The sequence below is a fragment of the Diceros bicornis genome, chromosome 36, assembly GCF_020826845.1.
Source record: "Diceros bicornis minor isolate mBicDic1 chromosome 36, mDicBic1.mat.cur, whole genome shotgun sequence".
NCBI classification, from domain to species: domain Eukaryota; kingdom Metazoa; phylum Chordata; class Mammalia; order Perissodactyla; family Rhinocerotidae; genus Diceros; species Diceros bicornis.
Window position 1 is genome coordinate 4,853,335 of NC_080775.1, and position 24,073 is coordinate 4,877,407.

At 37.0% G+C, this 24,073-nt stretch overlaps 1 pseudogene; it reads right to left on the bottom strand.

The window, feature by feature from the left end:
* Positions 1 to 1,329: 1,329 nt before the first annotated feature.
* Positions 1,330 to 16,726, bottom strand: LOC131398915 (aldo-keto reductase family 1 member C23-like protein; annotated as a pseudogene).
* Positions 16,727 to 24,073: the final 7,347 nt, after the last annotated feature.

Below are 24,073 nucleotides of genomic sequence, written 5' to 3' on the forward strand. Positions count from 1 at the left end.
AAAAGGAGGAGGATTGGCAATAGATGTTAGCTCAGATCCTGTCTTCCTCAGCAAAAAGAGGAGGATTAGCATGGATGTTAGCTCAGGGCTGATCTTCCACACACACACACACAAAAAGTATATGGTTGATTTTATACCCCTAAAAATTGTAGAAAACAAATGTATATTTTTTAATAAAAGATTTTCCTAAAAGTTTACAAATGTTGTGAACATTGGACTATTTCACATGCATATATTTTCAATGGTGTTTGAAAATTTAGAATTGGAATTACTAAATGTATTCACCATATTGGTATTGGCTTTACAGAGTATATTTAATGGCTTAGGAATATTTTGTGTTTTGTATTAGTAAGTGTGCCTTACTTTGAGTTTGAAACATTTAAAAGGATCAAGTATATCAAATTAATATGTTTTTCAACCTGAGAAAACTTGATAATTATAGAGTTAATCTTCAGGGTGATTTGATCAGTCAGTTGTTTCTTTGAATTCCTGCCCAACTACAACCAAGCAAGCTCATTACTGATTTCTGGACACATGTGGAAATCTAGTCCTGACTCTCAGCTCTGGGCCTTTGGTAAAATACTGTGGAAATTTTATTTTTATGTGCAAGAGAGAAGTAGCAAAGAAGCATTTTCCAAAGTTTCCCAAACAGATATGTGCTCAACTCCCTTCTCCTTAAGCTTCTATATGTCTCAGTCCTAATCATCTTTCCAGGCTGGTTCCCCTCACACCTCTTGGGCCAGCCCTGCCACTGGGGTGACTCACTCTGAGATATCCTCGAGCTCTGATGGAAGCGAGAGCCTGCATTTCTGGTCGTCCTAGCAATATGTGCCTCACCTTCCAGACTTTGTACAATGTTTCTCTTATTCCTTGGAGGCTAAAGGAACACTGAATGATAAATATCTGCTAACATCTACTTCCCTAGAGACTGAACACTCTACTCATCTGGATCCAGAAATGTCTATAAAATTGCTGTTATTGTATGCCCTCCCACTTCCCCCACCCCAAGCTCTAGGCAAATCAGTTTTTTGGCTCTAAGATTCAGAAGGAAAGAAGATATCCAAAACAGAGACAGCAGTACGTAGGAGACATCACGTGAAAAATCTTTAATTTTTACAGAAAGTGACCAAAGTGGAGTGCCTTTCCTTATTGACCCATGCACTTAAGTCTAGCTGAGTATGAGTCGCCTGGAACGCATGAGCAGCAACTGTATTAAGCAGCGTGGAACGAACCCACTCTGATACGTCTGATCACCAACATCTGAGACACTTCTCGCCTCACTATCCACACACATCACTTCTGGTAGAAGTCAAGACAAGGGCCTCCATGTTAATATTCATCAGAAAATGGATACTGAGGGTGTTCAGAAGCACTAAAATGAGAAAGAACAAAGAATATATGGGTTCAATGACTCTGGTTCTAGGGTGACAGAGAAGTGATTTCTATGGAGCTGTCATTAGAGTAAAGTTAAACCTTTTATTTCCTGACTGAATGTGGAGTCTGCCTTTCTTTCTTTCACAAATACGACTTTATAATAATTAAAAATAATAATTATAATAAAATCATTCAAACGGTATTCCCTGCCCAGAACTTAATACACACAAGATGTTGAGACAAATATTCAAATATGTTGCTCTCCCTAGCTACATCTGTCAATAAAGCAATAAGATAGCCTGTCATTTCTTATTTCAAATCCTCAGTGGAAGAAGAGACTGATTCTGCCTTGTTTTGCACAGGACAAGTCCAGCCACATGCTCGGCACTAATAAATATTTTAGGGTGATACAGGTTACTGAATGCAATTTGCTTCCATTTTTTAAATTTTTAATTATTTACTAACGGCCTACCACATACAACATATCCAATTAGATTCACAAAAGGAAAGAATGTCGTGTAAACATTGTGTCCCATCTCCAGGGAATTTACTGTACAGTAGGAAGATCTTTATTCAGTAATAACACTAAATATAAAGTGATCAAAAAAATGGCTTCTTATTAAAATGTCTAATTTATTGGAAGAATGACTGATGGATTACCACTCTCTTTCTCTCTGCATTATTTATGTATCTTATTCTTCATTTGTCTATATATTAATAAATACATTAGTACGGATAAAAAATTATCTACCCACTTTTGAGAATTCACAACTTGCCATTATGCTAATCCATTTCCATACTTTATCACATTTATTACTATTATGAATTAAAATTCTCCCAAGCAGAAGGAATGAGAATTCCTCCCTTTCCCTCATTTATAATGGAAGTATTTTCTCAAAATTCCAGAATCTTAGATCATGAAGGAAAGGTAAAGATCTTTTGGTGACATAAATTTGTTCCAACAATAATGCTTTGCCTCCATACTCTTCTTGTGGTTTAAATCTCTCTTCCTAAATCTTTGTCCTCTGCATTGAGATCGCCATATTTCAGAAAATCTAAACTAAAATTCCTATTGACGCCAAAAGGCCAGCGTTTCTGGAAGGAAATGCAATATTTAGGTCCTGAACGAACCGGCAATGAAAAGGAAGGGAGAGATGTGGAAACTTATGAAGAACATAAAATTGGCAAGATCTCATGAATATTCCATTTTGGTGAGATGAGCATTTCTGACATTGACCAAATCTTGATGGAGAATCCTTTAATCTGATAAAGAATTGAGAAGTTGCGAGAAGAAGATGATAAACACAGTTTTGGAAACATTGAATTAGGCTACACTGGTGATATCCACAGTGTACGTCCACTAGATTGTTGTAGAAACGGGAAGCCTGTGTGGAAGATGTAGACTTAGCAATGATATGGAGCTTCTTGGAAAGTTCCATGGAGTGATGAGGGCAGGATGTATGTGTGTAAGTCCAAGTTGACCCTGGTCCACTCACCCTGTTGTGGTGTCAGTGAACAAAGCTCTGGAGTGAGTCTGGGATGAGATTCTAGAAAACTTCTGTCTCATTCCTGACCCAGACTACACTCTGTCTTCCCGGTATTGACATAAATTTTAACAATCATCATACATTCATTATCAGAAAATAAATTGAGGCTAACATAGTTACCAAAGTCACTTACATTTTAAAAGGAGAATATCTAAGATTTCACTTTAGGCCATCTAGGGCTTTTATGTCCTCTGAAGTCAACTGGAATTCAAAAACCTATCACAGAATTAGAAAGATTTTTTATGATTTTAGATTACATGATTGCCAATCTGGAAAATCCAAGCAAATCAGACTGGATGGAGCAGAGGCAATATTCAAAATGTCTTAGAAGTTTCCAAAAGTTTTTAAAGACATCAAGCAAAACTTTCAAGTGGTAATAAGTACCGGATAAAAATTAAATAGAAATCAATCCCTAGATATAATATATTGAAACTGTACAAGACTACAGACAAAAAGAAGATCTTTCATAAGTGAGGGAACAAAGCTGACATTATTCAAAGAGATAGGGTCATGTACTTTGGAGATCCAGAAGAACCTAAAAATAAATTTAAAAAATATCACACATAATTTAGTAATTTAGTAATGTATTCATGTGGATTTCTATATCCCATCAATTAACAGTTAAAATGAGAAAAATATTGTTCAAGATAATTTAAACCAATAATTGTCCAAATACTAATGATGTCATGTTCAAAGGACACAGTAACTGGCCTGAAGAGAACGTCACTGTCTAAATGTGGGACACTTTTAGAATCAAAAAGAGTGTCAGTAATGGCTAATATGTTGAACCAAATAAATCCAGCAATCCATAATAATACTTCAAGAACGTCATAGATAGAGAAGTTGGGGAGACAGATAAATTGACAGATTGATCAATCAATTGATAGATACCAGGCAAAATTTCAACAATATAACAATTGATAAATCCAAGTTATGCCTTTATTGCAATAATCTTTCAACTCTTCTGTACATTTGAAAATCTTCAAAATTGAAAGTTAGTAAAAGTTATCAAAAGGATACCTAATTTACTAGTTATCTATGAGTAACTCTAACAAGAGGACAATATAAATACTTTTGTGGAGAAAGATATGAAATTTATTAAAAATATATAAAGAACATCAAAGTAATTAGAAACATACAATCATGGATTGTAAATAAGTCAGTTTTCTCCAAATTGATCTACAGTTTTAATGCAATATGAACCAGACTTACACTCTTATTTTTTGTGAAAGTTGATAAGTAATGCTATATTTTACTTAAAAGAACAACTAGTGAAGAATAGTCAAGATATTCTTAAAGAAGAAAAAGGAATGAAGAAAAAAAATTACGATTCTGGAAAGCAAGACATTTTGCACTATAACTAGACAGTATAGAAAAGTAAATAGTTGAATAGAAGAGAGACCAGAAATGGACTGAGAGACTTTTGATATATGACAGAGATGACAATGAAAATCTGTGGGGAATTATGGACATTTGGATTTCCATTTAAACATACACATATTTGGGTCCATTTTATCATCATATTAAAAAATCAATTCCAGGTGTATTAGAGACTCAAATTTGAATGAAAAGACAAAAGCACTTTTGCAAGTTTCTCTACCCTTTGAATCTGGCTTGGCCTGTAACTTGCACTGGACAATAAAATTTTTCAGAAGCAGTGGTGAGTCCATTCTGAGCCTAGACATGAAAAGGCTTTGCAAGTATCCACTCACTGCCTTGGGATCACACCACTGTGATGAGATGAAGAACAGGCTAGTTTGCCTTAGTCTAGCCAAATATATGAAAAATTATATGCAACATGTGAGAGCCCAGTCAAGAAGAGAACTGCTTAGTTGAGCACAAGCTAATTGTCAAACCACAGAATCATAAGCTAAATAAATGACTTTTGTAGGAAAACTGTAAATTGGAGATAGTTTTTTGTGCAGCTATAGCCAATCGTCTAATAATGTTCTCCAACAGACACACACAGATACAGACAATTTAGTAAAAAAGGAGAAAGACATGAATAGGCACTTTACAAAAGTGGAAACTCATGGACAACAAATATATGAAAGTTAAAGTACATTAGTAGTCTAGGAAATGTAAACTAAAACCACAATGATTTGGAGACTGAAGATAACCGCTACATTCTGATGTTTGCGTGTCTCCCAAATTATATGTTGGAAACCTAACCCCCACTGTAATGGTATTAGAAAGTGGGACCTTTGAGTTGTGAAAAGGTTGTTACTATGGAGTCACCTTGAATGAGATTATGCCCTCATAAAAGAGACCTGAAAAAGCTCCCTTTCCCCTTCTACCAGGTTAAGATACAAGGAGAAGTCTGTGACCCAGAAGATAGCCCTCAGCCAACCATGTTGGCACCGTGATCTCAGAATTCCAGCCACTAGAAATGTGAGAAATAAATGTCTGTTATTCACAAGATGCCCAGGATGTGGCATTTTGTTACAGCAACCCAAACATATGAAGAAAATCACATAATCAATTTTAAAATGAAGAAATTAAGATTTACTTGCACAGGGCTACAGAGGACATTGCAATCTTCATGCTGGAAATAAATTCTCTGTTTTCTGTCTAATCTGAATTCCATGCCGCCATGCTATCTCCCTGTTGCCACAGCAGGAGAAAACCAGTGTGAACACACATAAGGCACACATACATGGGAAATAACAGGTAACTCATCTGGGGCCAAAGAGGTCTTGAGAACCTTACAAAGAAGAACACATGTGAAGGATATTCTTTAGGATCCCTATGCCCACAGCCTCACTCATCACCTACATGTTTTCCTTCATCTGCCCCTCATTGATACTCTTGGCCAGGACCACAACCCCACACTGTAGCTGGTAGCGAAGGGCAATCAGTGCTGGAGTTCGCTCATACTTTTTTGCCATGGCACAAAGAACTGGATCATCCAAGAGAACTGGGGTGCTCTGGTCTACCTTGGATGGAAATGCAGAAATGCTGAAGACATGAAAAAGAGTATTCAGTTTGTTAGGAGCCTTCCCAAAAAGACAAAGTAGGTCCACTCTAGACAAATGATTCTCAAAACGTGGTCCCTGGACCAGCAACAGCAGCATCATCTGGGAGCTTGTTAGGAAGGCCAATTATGTGGCTTCACCTAAGATCGACTGTTTCAGAAACTCAAGTGTGGCACCTAGCATTCTGTGTTTAGAAAGCCCTCCCGGTCATTTTGATGCATACTTGATTCAGACCAATGCTTCCAAATCATGGATTTTTTCTTTTACTTCTCAGTGGCTGTTTTTCTTCTCTGCTCATTGCCCTCAAAGTAAGAACAAGAGTATGAAAGGAGAAAGAGAATGGGAAAGAGTATTATAGTTTTTATTTTAATTTTTGTAAGATATTGATAAAAGTTGAGTAGTCCCCAAATGAGAACTATTCATTTTATCATTACTTATAGTGTGCAATATTTCTATAGAAGTTTACATAAATGTTTCATATTATAATTTTTTCTATCATGATGAACCTGGGAGTTACATGTTATTATCCTGAATTTGGACATAAGGTATGTAGGCTCAGAGAGTCTATTACTAGAAATGTGTTAATTAGTTAAAAAATATCTAAATCATGACTTAAGCTTATGTCTTTTGTCTCAACTTTTAGACTATATATAGATTTTAATGCAGGGATTTGTTATTGATTAATCTACAACCAGACACATATAATGTAAAAGCATTGGTTGAGTAATGGGATGATAAATGGGAAGGAATTCTGTCCCTCCCCTCTCTCCCCAAGCCAGTTGAGAGTTAATTCCAGAAAATTGAGTATGATATCATTAAAAATATTTCACTGGGGCTGGCCCAGTTGCAGAGTGGTTAAGTTCACTTGCCCTGCTTCAGTGGCCAATGATTCGCAGGTTCAGATCCCGGTCATGGACCTACGCACCACTTATCAAGCTATGCTGTAGTAAGTGTCCCACATACAAAGTAGAGGAAAGTGGGCATGGATGTTAGCTCAGGAACAATCTTCTTCAGCAAAAAGAGGAGGATTGGCAATGGATGTTAGCTTAGGGCTAGTCTTCCTCACACACACACAAAAATTCACCAAAAATGGTGTTTTAGGTAAATTCCCTGTTGTCTTCTTTACCATTGTTTTGGACGTTGGGACCCCAAAGCACTATAGGCAACTAGGACAATATCTTTTGACTTGCAGAAATCCAACAGTTTGCTCTGGTTGAGATAAGGATGACATTACACCAGCAGAATGCCAAGAAAGAAGAGTGTCAGATTACATGAAACGGCAATATTAATACGAAACAGAAATGTTAAAAGACAAAAAAAGGTGAATAAAAACTGCATAATATTCAATTTAAACTGGAAATATCAACATCATGTAATGATTTTTAAAAAAATAAATATTATATCTCTGTTCGGTAAAATGGTAAAAAAAATGTAAAAAATGACATTTCTGAGAACAAGCGACTCTATGGATCAGATTTTGGTTATTAAATACCATTGCACACTACAAGGAGACATGGATAATTCCAGATCTGGGACAGGAAAAGAACTGTTTGAGCCTTGGACATGAAATTGCGCTAGAAAATAAGAAATTCCTCCAAGACTCATGAAGGGATGTCTAAGGACAAAAGAACTAGTGTGATGGGGATCCCACTGGTGACATTTGGGTACTTTTGAGCAGCAAAGGGAATAATGACTAAAAGCAATTACAATACATAGAGTCAATAAAAATCCAAGAGTCTGTAGTGATGAGAGAGGGAGGCGGAGAGACAGAGAGACAAAGAGAACAAAAATCTTTGTTGTCACTGGTGGTGATTATTACATAACTGCTCTCTCAGAACACTGATAATTAAAGGGAAAGAATTAAGCTTTTACCCTGCCTTGTAGGAATAATTGTATTTTAGCTTGAATTGATCAGGAAATTTGCTGTTTACAATAAAATGTAAGGTAAAAAAATTATGAAAGAATGTTTAAAATTGAAAACAATTCTCTACAAATACCAATGAAGTAACTAATTCAGGTTAAAATCATTGATGGCTACTCAACCATTATGTGAAAACTTCAGGGCCATGTGACTTCCCCTCATGACGATTATCACCCACCAGATTGCTAGGTGATTTCAAAGGGGATAATACACATTTACAAAGAAAGACTTGGCTATTACTAGCTTAACCAAGAGAACAAAACTAATATCTCTCATAGGGGGACAACTTGTCATGATGGACTTCCTACTGGAGAGCAATTTGAGGGACACAGCATGCAAAGGACATTTTCTTGCCAACAATTTTTAACCTTAATGTAATAAGATGTTCAGATCTAACTTCTAATTTACAGGAACTGGGAGTAAAGAAAAAAGTTAATTAACATCACGAGATAACAATCAGCTAAATCCGAACATTTGACAAAATCCTGTCTGGATATCATGTTAAAAAAGGGTTGAGTGATCATTCTAGGTCAAGAGACATGACTGAAAGTAATACGTGGACCACAAATGGCTCTTGATTAGAAAAGAACATCTATGAAAGACATTGGGAAAACCTTATGGAGGATTGAATATGGATTGGATACTATATCGACCATAAACCTTCTGAGGTCTGTAGAGGTGAATTGTCATATCTACAGCTTACTTTGAAGAGGGTCAGCAAAATATTACAGATATGTATGCAAATATATCCATATATATATATAACAATGTGGTAAAATGTGAAAATTTTTGGATATAGGAGTGAAAACATGGATGTTCTCTATCATACTTTTAACTTCTCTGAACGTATGAAAATTTTTATAATATTAATTTGGAGTAAAACTAATGCTAGAATTATATGAATATTTCAACTAATTAATATTAATTTAATATCAAGTAATATTTTAATATTAACTACATTAATATTATAATTGAAAGCCAATAGTGCTATAACACCATATGTCAAAATCTTGAATTTTATTGGCCACATTTTCAATCAAAGACTCTTACTCCTTGACTCCAAGATATACCCTGGGGACATATGGCAAATGAAATAAGACACTCACAGAAGGACAAGTACTATCTGATACCAGTTGTATGAAGAATCTAAAATACTAACTCATAGAATCAGATAGGAGAATGGTGGTCGCCAGGGGCTAGAAGGAGGTAGAAATTGGGAGGTGCTAACTGTGACCATGAAGTCTCAATTATGCAAGATGAATGAGTTCTAGAGATCTGCTGTATAACATTGTCCCCATAGTTAACAATATTATATTGTATCGTATTGCATACTTCAAAATTTGTTAAGCAGGTAGATCTGATGTTAAGTGTGCTTATCATAAAAAAAAATAGAACAAAAAAATAAGAGTACAGAACCAGACACAGAATAATGTATAAACAGTTCATTTAAGGGTAGAAATCGATGAGGAGAACCAGACTAAGATTGGGTAAATCACAAGGTCTGCTCTATGTTCCTGCTAAATGTTCCTGAGTATTGATTTTGTCCACCATTAGTATCACCATAAACCATCCCTCTAACCTGGATGACTTTCACAGTCTCAGTTAATTTTTCTTGAATCTATGCTTCCCATTAGAAGATCCCTGAAGCAGAGATATCAGCATGAAGGATTCAGGCTTTCAAACGTGACACAAACCCCTGACACCTACCTCTTCTTATTTTCAATCTTTACTTATTCACTGCCCATTCCATGTTTTCATGACCATTCTTTCTGTATGCAATTCCCTCCAAATCACTCACCCATCCAATCTCTGGCCATCCTTTATAGCTCAAGAAATTGTTAACTTCCCTCTAAGGTCCAGTAACTATTCTAGCCCTCCAACACCTCCTTTACCTTCCCTAAATTATTATGGAGATTTTAGAACTAAATTCTTGCCACTTTTTTCACTACGACTTTACAAAACAGAGATACAGTTACAGTTTCTATTCATGCCCGTCTAGAAAGAAGCCCAGGTCTCCAGACTATTCTGTTCCAAAAATGTAGGAAGCGTAGGAGGGGAGGCCAAATAGACATCTGGCAGTAGTGCAAGAAGAAGGAGCTGAAGAACAGAAAGGAGAGGAGGCCAAGGGTGCTCACCTGGTTGCAGACGGGCTTGTACTTGAGCCCTGGCTTGTTCAGGATCTTCTCCAGCTGCCTGCGGTTAAAGTTGGACACCCCGATGGACTTGGTCAGTCTTGCCTCCTTACACTTCTCCATGGCCTGGGGAGGAAAGGGTGGTGAAGAATCATTTGTGCAAATGGATATAGATCAAAAATAAATGCAAGAAAAGTCTATCTAAAGGAACAACTGTCAAGAAACAACAATGAAGCCAATTGGCATGATTATCAAGAAGATGAAAAGTAGTAACATAAACAGGGAAATAATGTAGTGACAGTGAGAATAAGAATTACTGTCTTCTCCTTAGAAAAATGTGAGAGTATTGCACATTGAAGAGAAGAGATACCTATCCTTGTCGTCCCTAATTCCTCTCCTCTGTTCCTCTCTATAAACAAGTCTGTAATGATTTCCTCCACACCAATACAGCATACTAGCTCTCTTAAAGTTTATTAATTGCTGAATCTGATGGTGCATAGCTCATTCTCACAAGTGGAAGAAATGAACCAGATTCTCCATCTCCTGGCTTCCTCCTCTGTGCTCTCTCCTTCAAGCACTCACCTTCCATGTGGCATAGAGATCCACTGTGTCAAATATTGGTTTTGCATGTTCATCTTGTGGAAAAAGTTCCTCCTCTGGCTGGAATAGAAGCAGCCATGTTAATTATGTCACAAAATAATTTCTCCATACTTAGCCAGGCTACCAGGTACCTTTAGGGCTAAGATACTAAACCTCCATGAGGTAGGTGGTGTGGCATTCTAGATACTAATATTTACAAAGTGATTTTCCTATGTAGTTATAAGGAATGTCCTTAGGAGACAGACTTCCTCTAATCTCTTACACTTATTATATGTTTTAATAAACATCATTTTCCTAGGTCCTATTGGGAACTTATAGTGACTTATGTTACCTTTCTCTGCCCCTTATACTTTATTCTTGCCAAAGACTTCCCTTGCACTGGGATGACAGTAAGTTACATGGCCTTACTTCTTGAATAACTATTACACTCTTGACCCAGGCTAGACAATCAGAGTTCCTTATCTTTCTGAACATTCAATGGTACCAGGTCAGGCACATAAACGAAACAGGTTATCTGAGGTTTTCTTAAGGATTAATATAGATTCTGGGAGATCCAGAGACACTCTCAAGTGTTAATGAACATGAGCCTTGAACTGCCCCAAGGCCATATTTGCCACCGATGGAAAATGCTGTGACAAAAATAAAGCAAACCAATAGTAATTCAAATTTAAGGTATAGAGAGGAGATGTTTCTGAAGATTATTCCAAATCCTTAAATCTATCCATGGCTTGGGCTTCCCATTGACATAGTTCAATAAACTCTTCTGCATAGGATAGCTTGAGTAACTTTCTATAACTTAAAGTCAAAGATTCTACATAACACAGTCATTAACGGCTAAGTGCAGTCTACAAAAATTCCACTGTGAAGAAAGCCAATGGTGTCAGGAAGATCTCGCAAGTCCCTATGAAGGTTGCTAGTTTTAGACCCACCCAGAGGGAGCACCATCATGTCTGCTTTCAACTTGACATAGTGTGAGAGGAGATCAACTCATTACGTCCAAGAACAAAGCAGTTTCATTGCTCACCACACGTGTGTGAAACTCTGTATTTGTGAAATCACCAGGAGACTCAGAAATCATAGTCAGGACTGCATGTTGAACATGTCTCTTTTATTTCCTCAAGTTTACGAGGCAGAGGATTTGATATCGTTGAACACTTTTCTCTTGGAGGCATGGAAAGGAAATAGAGGATTCAAAAAAAGTACATAGAACGCTATTCAGGATTTATTGTTTTGGAGATTCTTCTCTACTGTAATAATATCTACATCCTTATAAGGAAAATCTTAATTCAACTGTCCATACAAGTTTATAGACATTGTGACACAAGAAGTAAAATAGGTGTGAACAGGCAAATTGCAAACCTTCAGAGCCATTGGAAAATGAACCATATAGAGATCAACATAGTCCAGTTGAAGATTTTTCAGAGACTGTAACAAGGCTGTTCAGACCCACTCTGGTTGAAGAAAAGTGAGCCAAAGCTGCAGAGGATAAAGACTGGAAATTGTGTTGGATTAATACTTCAGTCAGTTTTGTTTTTCTTCTTTCATCTAATAATTAGATATTTTTCTATTGGTTGGAAACTGATGACCACAGAGAAAAAATACTGTTTTCCTTCCTGAGTTCCCTTTTTTTTTTTTAATTTTTTGTTTATTGCAGTAACATTGGTTTATAACATTGTATAAGTTTCAGGTGTACCTCATTACACTTCTATTTCTGCATAGATTACATCATGTTCACCACCCAAATACTAACTACAACCCATCACCACACACATGTGCCAAATTATCCCTTTCATTCTCCTCCCTCCCCCCTTCCCCTCTGGTAACCACCAATCCAATCTCTGTCTCTATGTGTTTGTTTATTGTTGTTATTATCTACTACTTAATGAAGGAAATCATATGGTATTTGACCTTCTCCCTCTGACTTATTTCACTTTGCATAATACCCTCAATGTCCAACCATGTTGTCACAAATGGCTGGATTTCATCGTTCCTTATGGCTGAGTAGTATTCCATTGTGCATATATACCACAGCTTCTTTATCCATTCATCCCTTGATGAGTTCCCTTTTGACCTGATTTACTGATAGAAGTACTATTATTTGTTTGGATTTATCATCACTATATCTACTCACAATTTAAGGAAATGACCAAAGAAATAAAATGCATTATCAAGTAATAGCCGTGCCCATTATTTGAGATTTGTTTGATGGAGTTTAGAAAGCAGTTGACATGCATAGTCTCATCTATCAAACATTCGATCCTGTGGTGAATAAGTAGCATCTGTTTTGTATAGATAACCGTAGGGAAATAGTGCTTTGAACATATTAACATGGACTCGACACAATTCAAGACACTTGAGCTACATCTTGTTTGATAAACAAAATGCCTCATATTGTTTTCTCTCATTGATTGTGGTGAGAACTGAGATCCAGGATGTTAAGAAATTCTAGAAAGTCACCCAGATTGTAAGGAATGTTTGATCTGATCACAGTTCTCTATGATTCAGTAGTCCATACTGAATCACACTGATATGGTTTGAGGCTCAGAAAAGTAAAGTGACTTTGCTTTAAAATCATAAAATTTGAATAAAGCAATGATGAGAAAGCCATCATCTTTTTTGATGCTAGATTTAATACAAGAATATGTGCAAAAAAAGTTTTACCAATAAGTACAATTCACCAAACAACTACTGGTCTCATAATGTAATTGTCATCTCTACACTGTCATGTTCCCACATGTGCACACACACACCATATACACATCACCTTTGAAGTGTAGGAAATGTCTTCTCTCTTCACAGTGCCATCTTCGATTTTGCTTCAGATAGCCAGTCCAACTTCTTTTTCATTACTGGACCCATGAGCACAATAAATATGGTGGAACCCAGCATTTATACCTAATTTAATGTCCTCCACAGCTTTGTTCTTAGGAAACTACATGAGCAACAAAAGGCGGTAGTTGGATATCCACATGATTGAGAGAGAGGTGAGGCACAACTTTGACCTTCTCAAGATTGAACTTTTCCTCTTGTTTTCAGTTACTTCTCTACATGTGGTGATGAATCCATGGTGGTTTGCCTGGGTCTTTCCTGGTAAGTAATAAAAGTTGCCCATCCCAGGAACCCCGTCAATCCTGGGCAATCACTGTTTCATCACTTTCAACAAAAGCTCCCAAGACTATCCCCAGGTTCAGTGATTTGCAGAACGATACACAGGACTCAGCATAGAGTTGTAGCCATGGATATGATTTATATTGTGAGATGTTACTAAGCAAAATTAACAAAGGGGAAAGGTACATGGAACGAAGTCTCAAGAAACACGGTGATAACTTCTAAGAGTCCTCTACCAGTGTAGTCACACAGAGCACGCTAAATAAAAATTGTATACAAATTTAAAAAAAACTTACTTTGTTCAATGTGTTGTTTTCATATATGTATAAATTGTGAAATGATTACCACAATTAAGTAGTTAAAATACCCATCACATCATATAGTTAACTTCTTTGTGTGTGTGATGAGAACACTTAAGATCTCCTCTCTTAGAAAATCTCAAGAATATAATACAATATTATTAACTATAGTCATGATGCTGTACATTAGTTTTCCAGAAATTATTCATTGTATAACTCACAGTTTGTACCCTATGACCAATATTTCCCCATTTTTCCCACTGCCCACTTCCCCAACCCCTGGTCACCACTCTTCTACTCTCTGCTTCCATGAGTTTGACTTTTTTAGATTCCATGTATAAGTGGAATCATGCAGTATTTCTCTTTCTGTCTCTGGCTTGTTTCACTTAGCATAATGACCTCCAGGTTCATCAACGTAGTTGCAAATTGCAGGATTTCCTTCTGTTTAAAGGCTGAACAATATTCCATTTGTTTTTCAGTGTTTCAGAAGCTTTCTTTTTTCAATAATGTTGCTAGGAACTAGATACATAGTCTAACTGCCCTCTGCTTGTCATGCTCTTTCCTTAGGTGGAGGGGCACTCAGGAGGTTATGGAAGCTGAAATTTCAGTGGTATCCTTGACCCTTTCCCTCCATTGAGCCCACTTTGCACTATAAAGTAAACAAATCTTGTCATCTGTCTCAAAAACATCCCTTTGAATATTTCTTTCTGTTTTCTAGATGAGAAAGTGATACTCTAAGTTTATGTACTAGTCCCTTGTCATACAACTAAATAGTCTAAGGACAAAATTGAAAGGCAACCTTCTAGCTTCCAATTGCTGACTCGCCCACTTTGCTCCCTCTTATGTCCGCCATCCAACTCTACCTATTTGCTTCCATCAAAAGTCCATTAACAAGGAACAAGAATTGAAAACTTGCCCTGGAAGACTGAGGATTATTCCTTTAAATGATATTATATTTTCCATTCAAGATAAAATCCCAAGCAGTCAGAGAAGTTTGAGGGAAACTACAGATGGAGTACTTATTGCCTGGCACTCAGCAGGCTACCCCACAGCAGAATAACAACTTTCTCCCATCATTTGTCATTCACCTTCCTACAGGGCCTTTTATTACAAATATTTGTCTGTATCATGTATTCTTGGTGGGAGGAATGATTTTCTGAATTCCAGAAATATACAGAAAAACCACTGCCATGTAATCACCCTCAAAGAAGGGCAAATGAAAGTCAGTGTTCTTGACTGCTGAGATTCATCTCTTTTGCCACCCTGGAAACAGAAGGAAACTGACGGAAAATCCACAATAATCTGTAGGTGACCCCACAGTCAGACTCCGATGCAGAGTGAACTCTGGCTTCTTCATCTCTTTATGTAAGGAATGGTTCTAGCCTGGTTACAAGAACCAAGTGAGCCTCCCAGAGCCACACAGGAATGCAATGACTTGACAACTCGAGTAAGCTTCCACTCATGCTATGTCTGTTTTCTTTTGAATCCTAAAACCAAAGACCACTATTCTTACCTCTTCAGCTGCATAGGTGTCAAATCCCAGTACAGGAATGAAGTGGCCATCATTTAGCTTCACATGCCAACATTTGGGATCCATTGGCTGTTGCTCTTCTGTCTAAGTGGACTCTGTTTTATTCTTTTGCCCTCACAGGTTATATGAATAATAGGAAGGTAACATCCATAGTCCAAATGTCAGCAATGGTATTGTGAGAGGAGCAAGGATAAAGTAGCAAACCATGGAGTGAGACGAGAATTAGAGAATCAGTTAATTTGTTGGTTATCAAAGAGGAATCTTAATGAAATATTATATAGAGAAAAATAAATCATCAATTTCTTTCATGGTAAATTTTTCACTCAGGATCTACAGACATTAATAAATTGTTAATTTGCTGAAGAATTATTGACCATATGTTAGACTAGAAACTTCCAGATACCAATCTCTTTTTTTTCTTTTTGTTATGATGAAGCCCTTTCTTAATCATACATCATTTGAAACTATTAACTATCTTACTCTATACACACACACAGACACACACACAAAATTTAGAGGAATAGTTAATGAACATATTTCGAAGTCTTGACCCTCAATGAAGAATTAAAATGTCAAATTGAAAGAAAATGCCTTTTTACTTTTTTGTTTCTTTTTTCTTCATTTCATAAAAATAATACACCATCCTAACATGGATGCAACCTTGAAAAGAGTGCTCAAAAAAGATATTTTGGCAAGGTGATTATTGGAGTATTAATTATTAACAGTTTTTGGATATTATTTGCAGTATGCAAACAGACTTTTAGAATGTTTATAACTTTTACCAGTTATATAACATCTAGAAAACTGTCATGATGTAACTACCAAAAAAGCTGATGAATGTTTTATGTAATTTATTATCTTGCTCAACAGTATCCATGAAATAAAAACGTGGAAACACCTTAAATTACAATAAACTTTGGATGAGTTAGGGAAATTATGATGCATTGATACAATGGAATATTGTGAAGCCATTTAAAATTGAACACATAGTGATGTCAGCAAAATGGGGGACTAGGAAGCTCTGAGTTCTCCCACAGAAACAGAAGGAAACAACCAGAAACTAGTTGGAATAACCTTACAGTAGCTCTGGAAAACAGTCAAACAAAGATCTACAGCAACAAAATGAACACCCAGTTAGGAAAAAGCCAGATTCAAAGATGTAGAAAATTTCATATGTTTTTACCCATCCTTGGCCTTCTCCCTGCCTGGCACAGTGCAGGCTTGGTCTGTAAGAGTCATCAGCCGAGTTCCCAGTTACCACTCTCAAACCAGAGTGATCATAGAAGATCTTATTTTCAATGTTCTAACCTATTTTTGGGCAGCCTGATAGACTGTTGTCTGTTTTGCCTAATTCTAAGCTTGAACAGAAAAGTAGCTGGATTGGATCATTATAGCTGCAGGGAGACTATAGGTGCACAGATGTCAGAGGCAAGAGATAATGAGGGAAGACATAGAATAGTCCACATAAAGCTCTGAGGAGAAGCTGGGGTGTGTATTTTTGGTATATTAAGACATTGAAAAAGCAGCCGTGTATTCAGGGGAATTAAAAAATTCCATAGAGGCCAAGTAAGATGCACGATCAGAAAACAACTGAATAGATCTTCAGCTTTCACGTTGGGCAGATCCCAAGACAGGGAGCATGCCTAGCTAGTAAGGGAAGGATTGTCAGGGAACAGAGTAAATCTACAAAAAATAAGAGACGTGGCCGATTTTTCTAATGCCCAATTAAACACACGCACAAACATACAAAAATAGCCAATACCATTATCGACTAAAAAGAAAAAAAATGACAGACTCTGTTCCTGAACAAGCATACCTATTGGACTTAGCAGACAAAGAGTTTCAATAAAACTGTCATATATGCTGAAATTGCTAAAGCAAAAATTCAACAAAAAACTAAAGGAAATCAGATAAATCATATATGAATAAAATCATAATATCAAAAGAGGTATAGAAATTATTGAGCCTAAGAAATAGAAAGGAAACAATGAAGAAATGTGCACAGACCCTAATGGACTTACAGAAAACCAGCATGTGGACTGCTATACACATTATCAGAGTTGCAGAGGGAGAAAAGAGAGAGAATGGAACAGAGAGATTATCTGGAGAAAAAATAATGGACAAAGACTTCTGAAACTCGATGCAAGACATGAATAATCAACAAATCCAAGAAACTCAAATAATTACAGGTAGAATAAACTCAAAGATATCCACATCTACGTACCTTATATTCAAACTGTTGAAAAACAAAGTCCAGAGACTATCCTGAAGCAGCAAAGGAAACCTGACTTATCAGGTACAATAGATCCTGGATAAGACTATCAATAGATTTCTCATCAGAAACCTTGGATGACATAAGGCATTGGGATTATATATTTCAAGTTCTAAAAGAAAAAAAAAAAAAACCTGTAAGCCAAGAATTCTATATCAGGCAAAAACATCCTTTGTAAATGAAGGAGTAATTAAGACAATCTCAGATAAACAAACGCTGAAAGAGTTCATCACCATTAGAACTGCCCTACAAGAAATGTAAAGGGAGTCATTCAGGTTCAATGAAAGGACACTAGACAGTAATTCAAAGCCATACAGAGATAGAAAGAGCTCCAGTAAAGGTAACTATATGGGCAAACATAAAGTCACGTAGTCTCATAATTTTAGTTGGTAACTCTACTTTTTCATTTCTATAAGATTTAAAAGTTGAATGTATAAAAATAGTTATTCATCTATGTTATTATGTACACAATGTATAAAGATGAAATTAATGACATCAATAAAATAATTGGGAGAGGGGAGCAGAGCTGTATAGGAGTAGAGTTTTTCATGGCCATACAGTTAAATTAGTTTCAATTCAAAATATACTATTATAACTTTACAATATTATCTGTTATCCCCATGATAACCACAGAGAAAATAACAATGGAATAGTACACAATTGAAAACGGGAAGGGGTCAAAACATGTCACTACCAAAAACCATCTAAAAACAAAGAAAGTTAAATGGAGGAAAGTATTAAAAAAAAAAAAACAGATTCTATTATATGTTCACTATAAGATACTCACTTCAGATCTAAGGACACAAATAGTTTGAAAAGGAAAAATGGTAAAAGATATTCCATGTATATAGGAACCAAAAGAGACCTGGTGTGGCTATACCTGTTACAGAAAAAAAAAAAACATTAAGACAAAAATTGTGACAAGAGACACAAAATGGTTATTATATACTGATAAAAGTGTCAATCTACCAAGAATATTGAAGAAATATAAACAGATATGTACCAAACATCAGATCTCCAAAATACATAAAAACCCCATTGACAGAATTGAAGGGAGAAATAGACACCACGACAAAACTAGTTGGAAACTTCAGTAACCCGGATTCAATAATGGATAAAACAACAAGACAAAAGATCAATAAGAAAATAGAAAAGAGAGTCGTATGAAAAACTGTATGAGAACAAATTGAGAAACCCTGACGAAATGGAAGATTCCTGGAAGCACATTATCTACTAAGACTGAATCGTAAAGGAATAGAAAACCTGAGTAGACCTACAACTATTAAGAAGATTGAATCAGTAACCAAAAACCTCTCAACAAAGAAAAGCCCAGGACCAGATTGCTTCACCAGTGAAATACACCACAACTTGAAAGCAGAATTAACAACAATCATTTTTGACTCTCAAAAAATTGAAGAGCATGGAACACTTTCTAACTCATCAGATGAGGCCAGCATAAGCTTGCTACAAAGCCAGATGAAGATACTACAAGAAAATAAACTAAGGACAAATATTCTATATGGTTTGAGAACTAAAAATTCTCAAAAAAAAAAAAATAGTAGAAACTGAATTCAGCACCATACTAGAAATTTTACACCATGACCAAGTGGGATTCATTCCTGGAATGCAAGGATTGTTCAACATACAAAAATTAGTAATTGCAAAACACCACATTAACAGAATGAAGGAAAAACCACACGATCATCTCAGTTGAGGAGGAAAAAGCACTTGACAAAATTCATTATGCTTTCATGGTAAAAAATAAAAAAATACACTCAACAAACTAGAAAGAGAAAGATTCTTACTCAACATACTGAAGCTTGTATATGAAAAACCTACAACTAACATCGTACAGGATGGTGAAGACTGAAAGCACTTCCCCTTCAGATCAATAATATGAAAAATTTAGCTGCTTTTACCACTCATAGCCAGCATAGTGTTGGAAGTTCCAGTTATAGTAATAAGACAAGAAAAATAAATAATATGCATCAAAAATGGGAAGTAAAATGTAAAATCATCTCTGTTACGAGATGCATGATCTTATATGTATAAAACCGTAAAGGTCAAACAACAAACTGTTGGAACTAATAAATACTCTCAGCAAAAGTGCGGAATACAAAATCAACAGAGAAAAATCAATTACATTTCTATGCACTAACAATGAACAATCTGAGAGGGCAATTTATAAAAACAGTTCCATTTACAATAGCATGAAAATGAATAAAATACTTAGGAATAACTTAACTAAGGAGACAAAATACATGTACAATCAAAATTTTAAAAAGTTGTTTAAAGAAATTAAAGAAGACAAAGATATATGGAAAGACAATCATATTCATAAATGAAACACGTAAAATTAGGATGGCAATACTAACCAAAATAATTTACACATTCAAGGGATTCCTTATATATCCGAACAGCCAGGTGTGGTTCCTCTCTTCTCACACTGAATCTCCTGTACCCACATATGATGACCCTAGTAAGAGCCACCAGGTTAGAAGTTCCAAGGATGATTCACAATCAGTGAGGAGGTTGTCCAGATTTGAGTGGTCCCAGTGCCTACCTCAAATTGAGGATATTCTGTATTCAGGATTTACCCCACGATCTCAATTATAGAGACCACAAACTGCGGACACCGAGATTGAGAATATGCTAGCTCGAATTCCACAATCTGACCTTCTCTTGTGCCCGCTCTTGTTGTGGACGTTATTTGAATTTCACCTGCTGAATTGACTTCCTTAGTCAGCCCCCTGATTATTCTAGTCTCTTGTCATCTGTCCCACTGAAGCCACTCATTCAAATGGCAGGTATCCTCTCAGAATGTTGTTAAATTTTAATATCCAGACATAGTCAAGGCGAAGTATAATCTTATTAGTAGCAGTTTGGGGTTACCCATTTCTCATTTTTAAGAAATTCAGCATCCTCCAATGCAATGAGCTAATGTCTAACCATAACCCTGTTCTAACATTTGTTCCAGTCACACTGCATTCTGAGTAGTAGTTTCTGAATAGACACAGGAAGGAAGCACTGATTGGGATGAGGTCCTATTATGATGAACATTAAACTTAATATCGTTTTGAAATTTATATATTGAATGTGTCTGGATTAACATTAAAATTATTTCTCTTTTTCTATTCTCACTCACAGACCTGATTAATGCTCAGTTTTCCACACTTTGGGAAGGTCTGGCAATTGTTCTTTTAATTAATTTCTGAAAAGAAATAAAGATCAAAGTCTCGAATTTCTTTATTTTCTGCAGAATTATGGGATGGATAGAGCAGAACTGCTCCTAGTTAGCAATATTGATAAGTGGGTTTCCAACATTAAACATAGACAAGAAGATATTTTAGGGCTGCCTTATAAATAATAAATATCACTTAACTAAGTGCAAGAGTTAGAATAGAATATCATTAGATATAAATTCTAATAGAAGAGAAGAGAGAATTTCTGATTACAGCTTTAAAGAAGATGAAGAAATAAGTTCAGTTTCCTGAAATACAACCTCTGAAAGAGAACAGACGTGGCTTTAGGGGAACTAGTGGGAAGCTTCTCTGCCATTCTCATTGTAAGTGCCAAGGTTGGAGACACACAGCCTGCACGAACTAAGCAAAGCAGCCCTACCCACCCCTACACCCCCATGCTGGGCAACAATGTTCTGATTTGGTAAGATTAGGACCTCATCCTAACCAGTGCTTCCTTCCTATGGTTCATTCAGAACTCAGAATGCAGTGTAAACTGGACAAAGGTGCAATAGGGAATGGTCAAACAATAGCCCATTACATCAGAGACGTTAAAATCCTTAAAAACGAGAAGCAGGGAATGCTTTATAAAACATGCCTGGTAGGCATTATTGGATTTTTCCAAAGTAAAACCATAAACTACTCAAAGTGTTTCAAAAGGACTTCCCAAATACCAGTCTACAAAATAGCCACATTCAACCCACTTCTGAAGCTTTTATAAAAATTCAGATTCCTGTTCCCACCTGGGGATTTAGGAGAAAATAATCAGGCAGTTGACCCTGGATACCATTAAGTAACAAGACCTGTGCGTGGATTTGATTCTGGTATGGGCTTGGAGTGGAAGAGATCAGGTTTAGGCAGATACCAGGAGGACCATGTTCACCACCACTGAAGACTCCTTGAGCAAGCCAGAACGTTGGTCAGGACTACATTCTCTCGTTTGCCTTCAATCTGGAAGAGTTCATTACAAACAGTAGGACTGTGGCTATCAGAAACTAATGTCACACCCTCCATAACATGCCGGTCCTACTTTTTCAGGCAAAGAACAAGCAGGGACTGCTAGGACTCTGAGAAGTTGCTTGGGTTGTGGGAAGAACAGGTGTCTTGTGGAGACTGGAAGCAGTATGCAAAGTCTGGGTCTTAGCGACTTCTGCCTTCACCAGACCCAGACACTTGGAGGGAAGGTCGAAAGGGGCCTGAGCTCCAGTGTGCTGCTCCACTGGGGACACTAGGGCAGGCTCTGACTTGTAGGATAGACTATGTATCACAGAGGGCCCAGGCTGGACGTCTCTCTATTAATCCAATGACCAGTTAGAATCTGCCAGCCTCCCAAGGTTCAGTGGAGAAACTGGCTGGTACATTCGGACACATACTTGACCAGTATAGGTTAATGGAGTTGGTGGGGATTCAAAATTATCCCAGTTTATACGTTCAGGCTGAACAAGAAAGCTGTACATCTAGAGACCTCAGGATTTCCCAGTCCTGGAGAAGAGGGAGAAGACGTTGGAATCTTTGAGTTATAAATAAGTAATGCTCCTGTTCACTGGTATGTAATTTCTTGATTTTCTCCTAACTCGTTCCCTACAAGACAATTAACAGTGTCCAGAGAACATCAAATATTTGCTCAGCAAAGGATATATTGATATGGTTTAAAGAAAAGAGATTATGTTGCCAGCAGTACCTTTCCCTAGGAAGTGACCTGTTTTGTCTAATGAATTCTCTGGGGGGAGAGTGGGGTCACGTGGTGTTCTGTGGGAACAAAAATAGAGTACACTTGAACTTGACACAGGCTTATGGGTGTGGTGTGTGGGGCTGAGGGGCTGTGCAGGCCAAAGGACAGACTGCCTTGCTTTAGAAAAGGCAGGAGATGGTAGAGGCTGTGTGGGAGGAAGGATGGAAGGGAGGGAAGGTGGAGAGAGGATGTGAGGCACTGACGGGGCCCTGGGAGGAATTTTGTGGAAAAAAAGATTGCTTAAGGAGATACTTATGAGGTTTGAATTATGGTGTTGGGTGAAATCCATAACCCATGAGATTTCAAGTATAATCCACATCACTCAGTGTTGTATCATGGAGTGGCCTCTGTCTGAAGAGCAAAATGTGCACTGAATGTGGCCACAAGATGTGTGAAGGAAAATCTGAGCTGCTTTTGGGGATCGCTACCTCTACTGCATCATTTTTTAATTTAACAACATCACCCAATGCTATCATCAAACCCCTAGAATCAGCAGGGGCTCCTGCTCTCAGAGGATGACTCAGCAATTTCCACAGATTGTGAACCTCCTGCCTAGATGCATAGTGTAGGGAATTGCAAAGAGATAACTATTAACTTATATTGCTTTTTCAGTTAATATACAACCAGATCAAGAAAGCCTATCTCGAATTGGCTGAATCCCCACAGAAATGTGTTACCCCCATAGCAAGAAGTCCAGAGAAAGAGCCAGCTGTGGGTTGGTCACAGGAGGTCTAGATCTTCTCTAATATTCTCTTGTCTCTTCCCTCTTCTGTTTATCGGCATCATCCTTGGGTTGGGTGAAGGGAGTGCAGCAATTTCACATCACATCTCAATAGGAAATATCCAGTCAAAGGAGAGGGGCCACCTGTTTTAAGAAGTGAGGGAAACTCTCTTAGAAGCCCCCCAGCACAGTTCTTCTCAGGTGTCACTGGCCAGGATTGGGTCACAGTGCTCTTCTCAATGTAATTATATGTCAAAAGCCATGGAGTTACCATGAGTGGTCTAAACAAACCATTTGGAGTGCAACAGGTATTGGGAAGGCAAAAACCTTTACCACATAGTCAGAACATGATGGTCTTTAAATTAGATGTTTCAGACCTTGACCACACTTAGAATTGCTTCTTGAGCCTTTAAAAGATGGGGATGCCTAGGATTTACTACAGTCAGATGAATGAGAATCTCCATTGGGTGTGGGTCTCAGCTTCAGATAAAAGGGTCCACATAAATAGAAGCAGAGCCTTTGTCTTTTTTCTAGAAACATTTGTTCTGTTTGATTGGTACAAGGACAAACTAAGAGGTTAAAAAGCCAAGAGGCCTCTCCATATAGCATATCTGTTTAAAGG